This window comes from Stegostoma tigrinum, chromosome 27, assembly GCF_030684315.1.
Source record: "Stegostoma tigrinum isolate sSteTig4 chromosome 27, sSteTig4.hap1, whole genome shotgun sequence".
Classification (NCBI taxonomy): Eukaryota; Metazoa; Chordata; class Chondrichthyes; order Orectolobiformes; family Stegostomatidae; genus Stegostoma; species Stegostoma tigrinum.
In genome coordinates, this window is record NC_081380.1 from 23,446,727 (window position 1) to 23,463,000 (window position 16,274).

At 39.7% G+C, this 16,274-nt stretch overlaps 1 protein-coding gene across 1 annotated transcript in view; it reads right to left on the reverse strand.

Annotated features, from left to right (window-relative positions):
- crcp (calcitonin gene-related peptide-receptor component protein) overlaps positions 1 to 16,274 on the reverse strand; it is a 76,541-nt gene that overhangs the window by 33,895 nt on the left and 26,372 nt on the right. The window lies entirely within an intron of this gene.

Below are 16,274 nucleotides of genomic sequence, written 5' to 3' on the forward strand. Positions count from 1 at the left end.
TTGCCTGAGATGGAGACTGAGAGGTCCAGGAAGGTGAGGGATGTGCTGGAGATGGCCCAGGTGAACTGAAGGTTGGGGTGGAAGGTGTTGGTGAAGTGGATGAACTGTTCGAGCTCCTCTGGGGAGCAAGAGGCGGCGCCGATACAGTCATCAATGTACCGGAGGAAGAGGTGGGGCTTCGTCGGAGGCTCACTGATGATGTTACCTAGAATGGTGACGAAACGTCTGAAAACTAACCTTCCAGCTCAGCGAGCAAACTCACATCCAGAACCTCAACCTGAGCTACGAATCTTCTCAAAACTCATGAAGCAAAAAGCTCTGTGAGGGCCTCTACAATTTCTTCCCTAACCTCCCACAATGTCCGAAGATGGACTTGATCAGGCCCAGGGGATTTATCCATATTAATAAGCCTAAGGGGTGCAAATGCCTCCCCTCTGGTGATATGTATGCAGTCCAAAATATCCCCACTTGTTTCTCTTATTTCCTGAGTATCCATGATTCTCTCCTCAAGAAATACTGAGGAGAAACACTCACTAAAAATCTCCCAATGTCCTACTTATCAGTAAGCTTATGTTTGCCAACTCTTCAGCTAATGTGAAGATGAAACTCAAAAAATTATTCTTCTCAAACCAACTATTCTAATGAGCAGCCTGGCTGAGCTCCCCTCTTCCACTCTCCATAAATTTAAGTTCACTCAAAACTCTGCATCCCAAATCACACTATGTCTTATTCTTTGCTTAATGACCCCTTAATCAATTTTAACATTTTGTTCTTGCTTTCAAATCTCTCCTGGGTTTTATCACTTCTCGTCTCTGTAATCACTTCCATACATAAACCTTAAGAAATTCACCCTCTTCCAATCTTGGTTGCTTACTCATTCCCACTTTTAACAGCACCACCTGTCAACAAGGTTTTCAACTGGCAAGCCTCAAAACTCTACAGTTCCCTCCTTAAAGCTTCTCTGTGTTTTTCTTTAAAGATTCCTCAAAACTTAACACCTTCTCATTATTAGTGTAAAGTTTTGTTTGATAACACTCCTAGGAAGCATATGTGATGTTTTGCTTATTAAGCGTGGTCCTTCGATGCAAATGGTTTGTTGTTGCATTTAACTTCAGACTGTTTCTTCAAACTTGAAAATTAAAATTCAGATTATTTCAGGGAAACTTGAATGACCTTTGATATCACTCAGCGATCACCTTCCTGTCTTTTGCATCCTCAAAATATTCTTGTAATTTGCTTCTTCTTAAGCTGTCTCAAAAACAATGCCTGATGTATTTATGTTTTTGAAAGTTTCATCTTGTGCGATGCACTCTAACGAGCTTCTGCCCTCCTTGGGCCTCTGCAATGGACCCAAAACTGAAATGCTGGTGCAGAATGACAACTCACAGCAGGTTTCCTCTCTGCATCTGGCACTAGTTCTGCTCAGTAAAACCACAGTACTGATTTCAGTGAGAATGAGGAAAGTGTTTTGGAAGAAGCACTCGGCTATAGGTGGGAAGGAGCAAATGGACAAGGCCAGAGAGAAAACTGTAAAGCTTGACATTAACCCACTTCATGGGCTTGATCTTCTAACGAGTCTATCACGAGACATAGAGAAAGATTTCAATGAGCAAAGGTTTTGAGGGACAACTTTTGTGTAAACCATTCAAGAATACTGGGCAGGAGGTTACTTCAGATCACTGTATGCTGGTGAGATTTGTTTTTTTTTCACAAGCACAGAAAGTTATGAAGAAAGTAATGTCTTCAAAGGCAACTTAAGGTTAGTCCAAAGCAATGAGGGAGCAGGGACAAATATGATTCTTTCACTATATGAGCAATGCTGCAATGAAAACTTTGAGCACTCTGTTACGTAACATTGTCACTGCTGCTTTGGACTAATTTTGACTGTGATGTATATATGACATCTGCATCTCATGAACGAAAAAGTAATATGTTAAAACCAAAAACAAAAAGAGTCTGCATCTTGCTAGATCAGCATTAATTGTTTGTGTAGTGCCTACTGATAAGAGTAGAGGAAGAAACAGAAAAACATTAGCACTTATATTACACCCTTCATAGCCACAAGAGTGCATCCGAACCGTCATAGAGTCATAAGCTTTACAAATTGGAAACAGACCCTTCGGTCCAACTTGTCCATGCAGATCAGATATCCTAAATTAATCTAGTCCCATCTAGTAGCATTTGGCTCATTTCCTCTATACCCTTCGTACTCATATACCATCCAGATGCCTTTTAAATGTTGTAATTTTTACAAATTCCAGTGACCAAAGATACTTGATACTAGACAGCAAAGCCAGCAGCTGTGCAGATTACTGCTGGGTCAAGCTGCAGTGTAGGTTTCTTTCTCAGTTTGAATCACTGCTCATATGATCATTGTCTTTGTCTCTCTTCCTTCTTTCTAAAGTGACGTTGTTTTGATTTTGTTTTCCTCCCAAAGTTCCAAAACAATCTAACAGCTTAAAGAATAGTAATTACTGCTCCTAGAATTCAAGGAAATCAGTGCCTACACTGAAAATACCTCAAAAAGGGAGCAACTCTTACAGCCATAATTTTTTTCCCATCGTCCAACTGTGTCAAGACTGGTATAATGATAGGTGGATGATAGATGTGGCTAAGAGGAAGCTGTTGTCCATATCAGTACTTTGCACTGGTCTCCTGATTCCTGCGTTAGTGAATCAGCTGCTCCTCAGACCTCACTGCGCTTGCTGTGCAGCAGATGGTGACCAAACCTGATCCATCTTTTTACCCTATATTTAAAGTAGATAGCTACTGATTTGGAAATTTACAGATGGATGCTGTGTATCAAAATTTTTATCATACGCATGGGCTATGAGCAAAGAGAAAGGAACTACACAGAAAAGAGCATGAAAATATTTATATGTAAATACAGAAAATGTTGCAAATACTCAGCAGGCCTGGGAACAACTATGCAGTAAGAATTAGAGATAATAATGATGGACGTTGACCAATAAAACCCTGAGAAATATTAGGCAAAGAAATAAATGACTATTATAGGCAACACAATATTAAATCCAGATTGTCACCGCTTTAGTTGTTGCCTTGCACAATATTGCAAAATGAGTCACTAAGGATCTCATCTGCATACGATTATGAGACTCAGACATGTCTAGGCTTAAGCCTCAAAATATGCACCAAAATCCCAAGCAGAAAATTAGGGGCAATGTGCACATTTTGAGATATGTGTCAGATTCTGTTTGCTCACATGCAAAATGTGAGGCCCTGTAGGCAAAAGCAGCTTCACAACATAAGAACAATGTGACATAAGGTCTTTAACTAAATAGATAACTTAAGCGTTGTTTTTGGTTTAGATTTCTGTTTAATTTAGTTGGGATTGAATTGCATAGAAGTGCCCTGCAAACAAATTACAGACATATTATTTTCCAGACTTTAGAGTGGAGTTAGTTCCAGCATTGATTTAAGATACGTGCAGTGTTTTGTTTTGAAGAAAATGTGAATAAGACAACATTTTATAACTGATCCTAACAAGTTAAGTAGGATACAAGATTAATACGAAAATAAGTATGTTCTCTCTGAGAAGTTATGAGAAAACATTTCCAGCTTGTTCAAATACTGCTGACAATATGTCTTTAGAATTAGCCACTGTGAACAATCCAGTTGGAACTTCTTTTGTTATATTTTCTTTTGTATCACTATTTTCATTTGGTTCCATTACACACTTGTAATTAAATTTTCTTTTTTCTCATCTGAATAGTTCAATTTTAAACCAGTCAACTGATTTTCTTTTTCATTCACAAACTGAGGAGTCAGACTATTAAAGAGAGACAGAACTGTGAAGCAGTCAGGTCCTAGCAGGAACCAAGGGAAAGGATGGGAATAGCTGGAAAATATGACTGATGACTAAAAATCTAAAGTATACTGGATGATGTCATCTTGAAAACATTTCCAAAATTAAACACCAACAGTATTATGTAAATTACGCAAAAACGGATGTAATCAAATACTGATTTTCAGGAATTGATATTTAATAATACTGTGGTTAGGGAACTTTACTTACTGCATACATCTTTTCAGGTCTCCCAGTTGCTATGTACCTGTTCCCTTCAGATATTTATTTTAAATTCTGTTTGCTATTCGCAGCTGGTTTGTTGCAGTCAATTTTGAGTCAGCTCAGTTGGTTTACAATAATGAGTGACACCAACAGTGTGGATACAATTTCCATGCTGGCTGAGTTCATCAAGACAGCCCCAGCTTCTCAATCTCACCAGTGGGCACCGTCTGCTTAAGTTTACCACATGTTGACTATCTCGAATGAAAGAACAGCGGATGGTTGTCTAGGATAATACTTTGATTTACTTCCAGTGATTGATTAAAATCCATTTTTATGCAGTTAAATTGTAGCAATTGGTACCAAGATAAAAGCCTCCCACAACAATGACAGGGTCCAACTTGTCCTCGATTTCCATCTCACTAGTCTCCACATCCAAAGGATAAAGCTGTCGTTTTAGCCACATCAAGCGGGGTGGCACTGCCAGACACATTCTCCACTCCTCATCAATGTCCGCGGGGTCTGTTCCATCCAGGCATTCCTCGTCTTCTCCTCCACTCCCAACACCATCCCGTGCAATAGCGGAAGTTAGAACACTTGCCAGATTACTCCTCTCTCTGGACTCTAAATATTAACTGTCTTTCTCTTCTTCAATGCTGCCAGATCTTGAGAGTTCCTCTGGCGTTTTGTTTTTGGTTCCAATATTTTGACAGCATACTGGCTCTTTGGGAACTATACACATGTAGTTTCAAAGCTCAGCCAGCTGGTTTAGTAGGACTTCAATGTTAAGCTTATCATCAGTTGAAATGTTCATGCAATTTGTTTGTTCTTTTACTGGTAAGTCTTGTGCCACAGGTGCTGCCGAAATTTGTAAAAGTTCTGCAGACCTGCCTATTTCACTGGGCATTGAATTGACCTCTCTTTATAGTATCACCTAAATCCATGGCAGATCCATCAGAATAATTAGTCTGAATTTACCATTAAATAATTAAGATCCCATTCTAACAATGTACAGTGCTTACTAATTGATGATATTTCCAAACACTGCAAAGATCAAGAACGTGGAGGCAGAAACAAACTTACCCTAAACCTCTTCTAGTCAATACAAATTTCAGAACTGGCACTTGCTCTTTTAATCTCTAAACTTATGAAACATCTGCAGAAGGGAACATTTCACTTCCTCCAGATGCATTATTTTTATTCTGTCCACACAGAACACTATACGGATCAAGAAAACATTATTTTGTTTTGCACACAGGCTGTGGTTTCCTTCAACTCAACATTTTAGCTTAGTTTAATTTTAATAACTTTTTGGGTCAAGCTGTATGATGAGATTTAAATTGGGATCAGTTCCAATTAAAAAATTCAGCAGTTTTACAAGAAGATCACTTTGTCTGTGGAATTGCTGAAGGTAAGTCAGGAAGTCATGATAAATTAAGGATGGGCAATAAATGCTGGCCCAGCTAGTGATACCCTCATCCCATGAATAAATTTTTAAAAATTACTCTTTCCAAATTATAACATACAAATTCTTGTCAAAAAATGACCAGTATAAAATTAGCAATTAGTAATGAAGCTACTGCAATTAAATTTTGGGGAAAGGGTATTACAAACGGGAAAAAACCTTGGGCAATAACAAGCAAATATTTTTTCTTAATAGGTAAACATATTAATACAAAGAATAGTCCAAGCATACTTATGACCTGCCTCTGTGAACTACAACATCTGTGGTGACCTTGGTAATATTCTTTATTGTAAATTATTGTTTTATTTTAAATTGTTGTAAAATAAGCCAGAGCTGTATTTACAATAAAAGTTTAAACCTAAATACAGCTAGTAAAACCTGAATATCCTTCAGTCACTGGCATGGCCAAAGAGGAAGTTCACAGCTTCTAATTTATGGTAAATGAGAGAAAATAAATGTCTGTCTCTCCATGAGTGAACAATGTGCACAATTTTTCAGACTGCTTCACTGTGACTTAAAATTTTGGAAAATCGCATTATCATTTTATAGTGCAAATCACCCAAAGTCAGAGTAGCTGCGGTAATGCACACCAATGTAACTGAAATTACAGCATGCCAGCAGTTATAAGTAAGTGCAAAGTACAAGCACGAGAGGAAGGAAAATGAAGGTGCTTGTTAGAGCACATGGAGTGGATGCCTTCACTCAATTTCTCCTGTGTAACCATCCCAGTTGTTGTGACTGCCCCCAAGGGCTAGAGTATCTCAGTTTGGGAACTTCTGTCTTAAGAGAAGTCTTGTGGCATGGCTCATTTTAACCACGGAGATATGTTATTTCACAATAAAGGTATTGTGCCAGGTGTGCACAATGTATGCCTGCAGGAAATCAATCTCCATTATTCCAGGTGTTGTCAGAAAAATTAAAGATTTCACCAAAGTTCACAAAATTCCTCAATTTGACTGTCTTGATATACCCAATTTAACACATAGTACAGACTAGATTTCTGTACTTAACAAGAACTAATATATATTATAAATGGCTAGATTCTAGCTACAAGTAGACATCTATGCACTATCAACATGTAACATTACCTGTTAAAACTCCAAAATTTCTCCAACTATGAATACACACACATACATACAGGAGAAAAAAGGTGCTATGCATGGAAGGGGAAACCTGGGAAGGCAGTTCATTGGCTCCTGTCTGCATGGTTAATTGAGGTGATCCATTTGCTCGTCAGGACTGTATTTTTGATTGTAGACTGAAAGGGGAAAATGATTATTTTAAAAACCAAGCATTTTGGAAGGGATTACTGCACCTTTTAAAAAGTAAACCACCAACAAATATTATAACTGGTGTTTACACTGTTGGGGTTTGTTCCATCAGTGGGGAAGACATGTTGCAAAAACCAGCAGAGAGTGCATACAAAGTGAGATTTAGCTGGCAAGGAGCTGATTGGTCTATAGAGTAGTGATCAACTGTTATTGTCAAAAGGCTTCTGCCTGTCAACAACTGCGTGATTGGTTTCTAAGCAGCTGAACTGCTTGTGGGCATGAACATTTAAGGACAGAAGCTTTTGCACCACTGAGAAGGTGGCTAGTGTCTCTCTTTCATTAAAAAAGTTATTTTCCCTCTTCAGTTACTGCAAGCTGTTGCTTTTAACCAGTAATTAAGCATCTTTGCAATTTGTGAACCAGATGCTCTGTGCCTCCCGGAAGAAAGTGAAAAGTTACCAGAGGAGAGATTGATGAACAATTTAAAAATATATATATTATGACAGGACGAGAGCATCACTGGCTGAGCCAACTTTTATTGCGTATCCCCAATTGCTTAGAGAGTATTTAAGAGTCAACCAAATTCCCGTTGGTCCAGATCACATGTAATCCAGAAGGAAATCTGCCATCTTTATCTAAAAGACATTACTCAACTAGGTGTTTGTTTTTTGACAACTGACAACAGTTTCATGGGAAATTAAGTCAATGATGACACATCTGTTTCTGCTATGCCTGTCAATCATCTGCAAGGTACAAGTCAGGAATATAAAGAAATAGTCTTCAATTTAGCTGGATGGGTGCTCCAACAGCACAAGCAACTTGTCTCCACTGGGAAAAGCAACCCACTTACTTGGCATTGCATTGATCACCTTTCACATCCACTCACCTCCAACAATATACAGAGGAAGCAGTGTCTATCATTTACAACATGCACTGTCGTAACTAACCAATGCTCCTCTGAGAGTACCTTCTGAACCTGCAACCTCTACCACTGAGAGCAAAGGCCTTGGTGAAGTCAACAAACTTGGTGTGGAGATATATTTTCTGTTCTCCCCTTTTATCTGGACCTGTGCAACTGCAAACACTACGTCAGTGTTCCTCATCGCTTTCTGAAACCACACTACCTGGCAGCTGATTCTGGTTGATTTGTTGCACCAAGATGTTTTAGCAAACTTTGCCAGCATTAGAGAGGAATGATATTCATCCAAATCTTGCCAGGTTGGCCAGTTCCTTTCCACATGCACGGGTGAACAATGGAAGCATCCTAGTATTCTTGGAGAATGGTTACTTGTTAGCACATAGACTGAGTGTGTTCAAGAAGCTTTTTAACAAGGCATTGACCTCTGTTTACACAAACCTCAGCTGAGTTAACATCAGATGTTGCAGCTTTGCCATTAGACATATGTTTAATTGCATTTGTCATTTTGCACAATATGTGGGTGAGAGTATGGGGCTAGCAAGAGAGCAGTCGGAGACCTGAGGCAGTTTGTTAATTGCTTTATTGATTGATTAGGGCCATCTGAGGGTATGGTTAAATGTTTTGTTCAAATGCATTGGTGATGACTCAGTAGTTTAGGTCCATTTAAAGATTTTAGAGCATTGTCATACCTCTTCCAGTCATCATGGTCTACATACAAGTGAGCTTCATCTGCTTTTTTCATTTAGCTAAGTATCTTTCATCTCAGTTTACAATGGACGGTTCTATGAATATTTTGGTAGGCAGTGTGTTTGGATCATGATAACTTGTCACTGACGTAAATTCTGGAGAGGCAATGTTTTCCTCCAGTAGATTTTGGAGAACAGTTGTTTTCAGTGAACTTATCTTTATTTTATGACAGGTAGCACTGAAGGCTGTCCAGCAATCCTTATTGCAGCAAGTGTCTATTTTCAACACACAGAGGTAACTCTTAAATTTCTTGGATACAGATTCCTTCAGGTGAATTTAATTCTTTAAATATTGTAATGCATCTGGATTTTTATCCCCTGGCAGCATGTAGGAGCATACATACCTTGCAAATGGATTTTGTTGCACATACATGTACATGTACTTGTCCTTCTGCTGAAAAGTGACTTTGCTGATTCTATGCCAAAGCATAGATTGCAAGTGTATCAAAGATATCTTATTTAGATCAGAGTAACAGAAAATGGTCAGTGATTAAAACTTCATGCTCAGCACATTTGTTCAGTAAGAGGAGACCACTGCTGTTAGAACTGCCTATTTTTCCTGATGACCCTTTGCCATACCTGGTTATCTGTCTCAACTCTTGTACTGATGCCAAATGAGCTTGTCTGACATTGGCACAGCTGTATTCAAGAATTGAGATCACTATCGAATTTTCCCTCATCTTCAGCACGATTGATCATGGTAGTGGTGGTACACAGAGAATTAGTTGCTGTTGCTATGCAAGGAAAAGTTAAGTATCATCAAGCAATCATCAACAACTTTAGGAAGGCAAGCCAATTTACTGGTAAAATGGTTTATGACAACAAGTTTGTGCCTGATTCATGCCATTTTTCTTTTCTGTGGCCACACCTAAAGATTGACAAGGCACGGGGATTGAATAAATACATCCAAAGATACTGGGAAAGTGAGAATGAAAATTTCACAACATTGATAATAATGTTTTGTCTCTCTTAGACTCGGGGGTTATGCCAGAGTACTGGGGGATTACAAATGCTGTGCCTTTGATCAAAAATGTTGTTCACAGCAGTTTAACATTAGTTAATTGGGAACCTCTGGAAAAAGTTTGTACTCAGGCAGACAGTCAGCATGGGTTTTTCACAGAACATCATGTTTAACTAACTTACTGGAATTTTTTCATGAGGTAACAAGGACAATTGATGAGGGGCAATGTTGTTGATATAGTGTACATGGACTCCTGGAGGATATCTACTATCTAATTGATATCTCAACAGTTGGGTGAATAAAATTAGAGGGCTTGGAATGAAAATGGAAGCAATGAGGATACAAAACTTTCTGCATAAGGAACAGTAGTGCTCTAGATGTTCCTACTATCTCAGTAATGCTTACAAGATTTTTTTTGGGCTGGGCAAACAATTTGTAGTGGAGTTTCCCAGGGTTGGTATTAGAATTCTTGCTTTTCCTGATAAATATTAATGATCTAGACCTGGGGGTACAGGACACAAGTACAAAACTTGTGGATGACAAAATGTGGAAGCATTGTAAACAATGAAGATCATAGTTAGAACTGAAAAACTACAAAGATAAGGCACTCAAAAGGTAAAACTGCAAAAGGAGTTTGAGGGATTTGGATGTATATGTGCATGAATCATTAAAGGTGGCAGATAGATTGAGAAAACATTTAATAAAGTGTACAGTATCCTAGGCTTTATTTACGGGGACATACAGTAGAAGTGCAAAGGTGGTTATGTTGAACTTGTGTAAGACTAGTTTTACCTCAGCAGGAGTACTACATCCAATTCTGGGTATCACGCTTTAGGAAAGGTGCGCAAGTATTGTAGAGAGCATGGGAGAATTTATGAGAAGTCCCCGTGATGAGGGATTTCAGTTATGTTGATAGATTGGAGAAGCTGAAATTGTTCTACTTGGCGAAGAGAAATCTCATAGGTGATCCAAATGAAACATTCATGATCACGATCATGACTTGTTAAATTTGAGAGGGTGTCGAAAAGATTTAAAAGGATGTTGTCAGGATTGGAGGGCCTGAACTATCGGGAGAGGCAAGGGCTTTTTTTACTGGAATGGTGGAAACTGAAGGGTAATCTTGTACAGGTTTTTAAAATCATGGGGAGCATGGATAGGGTGAATAAAGGTCTTTTTCCCAGGACGGGGAAGTCCAAAAGTAGAAGATATTGATTTAAGGTGCGAGGGGAAAGATTTAAAATTCCTTTATTCTTTTATTCATTCATGGGATGAGGCAGTCACTGGTTTAGCAGCATTTATTGCCCATCCCTCATTGCCCAAAGGGCAGTTGAGAGTCAACCATATTGCTGTGGGTCTGGAGTCACATGTAGGCCAGACCAGGTAAGGATGGCAGTTTCCTTCTCTAATGGACATTTGTAAACCAGATGAGTTTTTCCAACAATCGAAAATGGATTCACGGTAATCATTAGATTCTTAATTCCAGATATTTATTGAATTCAAATTCCACCATCTGCCATGGCAGGATTTGAATCCGGGTCCCCAGAATATTATCAGGGTATCTGGATTGACAGTCTAGCGATAATACCATTAAGTCATCACCTCCCCCCGATAATCCAATGGGTAACGTTTTCACACAGGTGAAATGTACATGGAATGAGCTGCCAAAGAAAGGTTAGGGGCAGGGACAATTTCAACATTTAAAAGACACCTGAATGAGTATGTGCATAGTAAGGAATTAGAGGGATAGGAGTCAAATGCTGGCAAAAGGGGCTAAGTCAGATTTGAATGTCTGGCCGGCACAGGTGAGTTGGACTGAAGGGTCCATTTTGGTGCTGCATGACTCATTGAATATACAGAATAAATAAGGAAAAATTGTTCCCACTCATGAAAGGATCGAAAACAAGATGGCATGGATTTAAATCAGTAAAAGCAACAATGATTGAAGGAAAATACAGAGTGGTTAGTCCTGAGACTGTGTTGGAGGCAGGTTCAATTGAGGTGTTCAAAAGGGCATTGGTTGGTTATTCTAAAAGGGAATTAATGTAGTTTTATGGAGAAAAGGCAGAAGAATGGCACTGAGTCAGACACTCAGTTGAAGAGCAAGTGCAGACACGTAGATCAAATGTGTTCCTGCATTGCAACTATTTTCCAGTTCTATGAAGAATATATAACCTGCATTCATTTTCCTTGAGCTGACTCTTTTTTGTTAATAAATCCCACTGGGGACAGTGACCTAAGCGTCATACCTAACCAGCTCTCTGCTGTCAAGAGGAGTCCTACATTCTTGTCAGTCAGCTGTGGGGTTGTCCTTGAGGAAGGACTGAAGGGTCTGATTCTGTGCTGTATGATTCTATGACTCAATGTTCCATGCACCATATCATCATTACTTTATCTTTTGGAAATTAAATACCACAGGTGATGGGATGCCTGCCATCTTCGCTTTGGCTACAAAAGTGAAGCATATCATTTTTAGGAATATTTTCTAGCCCCCTATTTAAAGATCTTTCATGGGATCTGTGCATCACTGGCAAGGTCAGCATTTATTGCTCATTTTAATTGCTCAGAGGGCAGTTAAGAGTCAACCACATTGGGTGTGGAGTCGCATGAAGGACAGGCCAGGTAAGAAAAAGAACAATACAGCACAGGAACAACCCCTTTGCCGCCCCCTAACCAAGGCCGCGCCAACACATTTTGCCCTTCCAGACTAAAACTGTCTTCACTTACAGGATCAATATTCGTCTACTCTCTTCCTATTCATGCATCTGTTCAGGTGCTTCCTGAATGTTGCTATTGTGTCTGCTTCTACCACCTTCTACGGCAGCATGTTCCAGGCACTCACCACCCTGTGAGAAAAACTTGCCCCGCACATCTCTTTTAAATGTCCCCCTCCAACCTGCAGCTTGAACTTGTGTCACCTAGTAACTGACCCCTCCACCCTGGGAAAAAGACTCAGTTTCCATTCCATCCATGTCATTCACAATCTTATAAACTTCTATCAGGTCGCCCCTCAACCTCCTGTTCCAATGAAAACAAACCCAGTCTATACAACCTTTCTACATAAGCTAAAATCCCCTATATCAAGCAAGATTCCAGTAAGCCTTTTCTCTACCCTCGTCAAAGCATCCATATCCTTCTGGTTGTGTGGTAACCAGAACTGTATGCAATATTCTAACTGTGGCCTAACTAAAGTTCTATAAAGCATCAGCATAACTTGCCTATCGTTATACTCAAGGCACCTACCAATATAGGCCTTTTTTACTACCTTATCTATCAGCACTGCCACCTTCAGTGATCTGTGGACCTTCACACCCAGATCCTTCTGCATATACTCCTAAGGGTTCTGCCATTCACTGCATAATTTCCACTTGTATTTTACCTTCCAAAATGTATCACCTCACATATGTCTGGATTAAACTCCCTCTGCCATTTTTCTGCCCATGCCTTGAACTGATCTATATCCTGCTGTATCCTCTAACAATCCTCCACACTATCCATAAGTCCACCAATCTTTATGTCATCTGCAAACTTACTAAATCAGACCAGCCACATTTTCCTCCAAATCATTTCTGTAGAGGATGTTTCCCCTCAGGGGATAGCCTAGGGACAAAGGGCATTTATTTAAGACTGAGATGAGAAGGAACTTCTTCTCTCAGAGAGTTGTGACTGTTTGGAACTTCTCTCCACAGAGAGCTGTGGGGGCAGAGCCCTTGTGGAACAGGCTGAGATAGACAGATTCCTGGTTAGTAGGGGAATCAAGGGGTATCGGGATAGGGCTAGAAAGTTGATGGAAGGAATGTCAGATCAGTGATATTCCTATTGAATGGCAGAACAGGTTCAAAGGGGCAAATGGTCCACTCCTGTTCCTATTTCTTATGGTCTATGGTCTTATTTACAGCCCAGAGGCGAATGATCAGGCGACGGTGTTCTCATGCTTTTTATCTTTATTCATTCAAAGGATGAAGGCTTTGCTGGCTAGGCTGGCAATTATTGCCCATGACTAATTGCCCAGAAGGCAGTTAAGAGTCAACCAGATTGCTGTGGGTCTGAAGTCACAGGTAGGCGAGACCCGGTAAAGATGGCAGTTTCCTTCCATAAGGACATTGATTGATTGTCACGTACCGAAATACGGTGAAAATCATTGTTTAAAAAGCAGTACAGGCAGATCACAGCAAGCAAAGGATGTACAGATCAAAAGACTTAGAGGCATACAGGTTCCATTGCAGATTACATTATTTAAGGCTAGAGTCCATTCAACAGTCTGGTAACAGATGGAATGAAGCTGTTCCTGAACCTGTTCATGCATGTGTTCAGACTTCTGTATCTTCTGCCTGATGGAGAGGTTGTAGGACATCATTAATAGGGTATGATGGGTCTTTGATGTTGGCTGCCTTTCTGTGGCACCAAGCCATGGATGGAAGGCTGGCTTTCATGTTGGTCTGGGCTGTGCACACCACTTCTGTAGTTTCTTACGTTCCTGGGCAGAGCAGTTGCCATACCAGGCCGATATGCACCCAGACAATATGCTTTCAATGGTGCATCTGTGGAAGTTGCTGAGGGACTTTATGTACACACCAAATTTCCTGAGCCACTTAATGAAGAAGAGGTGTTGTGCCTTCTTGACTGTCTTATTCATGTGGGAAATTCAGGACAGGTCATCGATTATCGTCAGTCCAAGGAACGTGATGCTTTTCACTCTTTCAACCGCAGTTCTGTTGACCTAGATGGGAGTGTGTTTTTGTCCTTTCTTTCTGAAGTCGATGATCAGTTCTTTAGTTTTATCAACGTTGAGACACACTGTTTTCATTGCACCACGTCACCAAACCCTCTATCTCTCTTCTATATTTTGACTTGTTGATGTTAGATATCCATCCAACTATGATGGTGTCATCAGTGAATTTGTAGATAGCATTTGTGAGGAATTTGGCAACACAGTCGTAGGTGTTCAGGGGCTGAGGACGCATCCTTGGGGGGCTTCAGTATTGAATGTTACTGTGGAGGAAGTGCAGTTACCTATCCTTACTGATTGTGGCCTATCAATCAGAAAGCCGAGGATCCAAATGTAGAGGGTGGAGCCAAGACCAAGCTCATGCAGTTTTGTGAACCAGGTAGGTTTTTCCAAAAATTGACAATGGATTGTGGACATCATTAGATTCTCAATTCTAGTTTTTTTAAAAAAAAATTGTAATTCTACCATCTGCCCTGGCAGGATTCAAACCTGGGTCCTGGATTAACAGTCCAGCAAAAATACCATTAAGGCATCCGATCCCCCTTCCTCTCGTGGATCTGCTACTGTTGTCTTTTCAGATACCAGCTTTGTAAGGTGATGTCATACTTGAGAATTGTAAGGTGAGGTCCTGAAAAAAGCTACTCAGTTGATTGGGGAAACCAAGTTCCATCTCTGATGCATTCCAGTGAAAAGTGACTCTGTGGCTCAAGAGGCTTATATGCAGATTTACCACAGTAGCTCTCAGTGAATCCACATCTGCTATACCACTCAGCCATTTCCATAGGACTTCTGACAGATGGCTGATAGATGAACATGACTTGCATGTGAATTGATTATAGGGAGGGAAATAGGCACATCATCAGGTTCACTCTTCTGATCCAACCTATTTTGGAACAAGTCTGCTGAAAACAGATCTGAATGCATTGTGGGACCTGGACATTCTTTGTGTCTTGTTGAGCTCTACACATTCCACAACATAGGAGACCTGATAGTTATCCTTATTCGATTTAGCTTGCTCATCAAAACAGTTTAGTGGGGTGTGGCTACTGTCACATGCTAACAACTACTTTGAGTCACAGATGACAGCTACATGGAGGTGAAGACAAATACAAGATAAGTCACTCCAAAGAGTGCATGAACCTGTCTTGGAGGTGCTACCTTCCATTATATTGGCACCATCTATAAAACAGTTTCAAAGTGAATATTACCAGTGGAAAACCTTCTTGATCACTTCAATACTTGATCACTAAGCCAGCCAACTATCTTTTTAGATCACAGAAGATGGTTCTAAAAGCATGTTAGCCAGATTACTTGCAAGTCTTGTCACTTACATCATATTGAATTCTACTAAGTTATCCAGTAGCAATCACATCTGTAAAGTACAACTTTGGCTGGCTGAAAAGAAACTTTAATCTCACAGATTGGCAATAAGCCAACGCAATGTCTCAAAAAACAGTATTAATTTACTGCACTGTATTTGTCAAAGTAAAGGTGCATCACACTTCACGTTCCCAGCCACCATTCTCCAATTCAATTTTGTGCCCAAGACCATTCTCCATTAAACGTTGAGCTGCTAATCATGGATAGTGTTTTGAAAGACAATGAAAAGTGACACTCTGCCACAGTTGGAATAATTTTAGTTACGCTGTTTACATAGTGTACTACAGCCAACAAATGGAAAGCACTGTTTGTCAGCAGTGTTCTCAGGTCTAATGAAGATTGTAATCAGGCCCTCAATCTTTTTGTCTTTTATGACAATGAGATCCTATCTTAGTAACTCAGAAAAAAATATATACAAGATACTATCTGCCCAATATTTCCCTTTTACTTTTTTCATTATATGTCAATTTGGAATATCAGAACAAGACTGGCAAAGTTGTAGATTTATCTACAATTACAGGATAGTAAGATGAAGTACAACTGAAATTGAGTAAATTGAACTTTAAACTTTTTATGACGTACTGCATCCAATTTGGAACCTCTCAATTCTATTTGGTTCCAATTCTTGCTGTGTATCTTGGCAATTTAGAAAGTGTCAGCTTAAAAATTAAATGCATGTGTTCAGGAACATGCAAACCTCATGCACATAGATTTTACAGTGTCCTACAGACAAACAGCCATTCATAAACTAAGTGCAACATTAGGATTTTTTTTGTTCT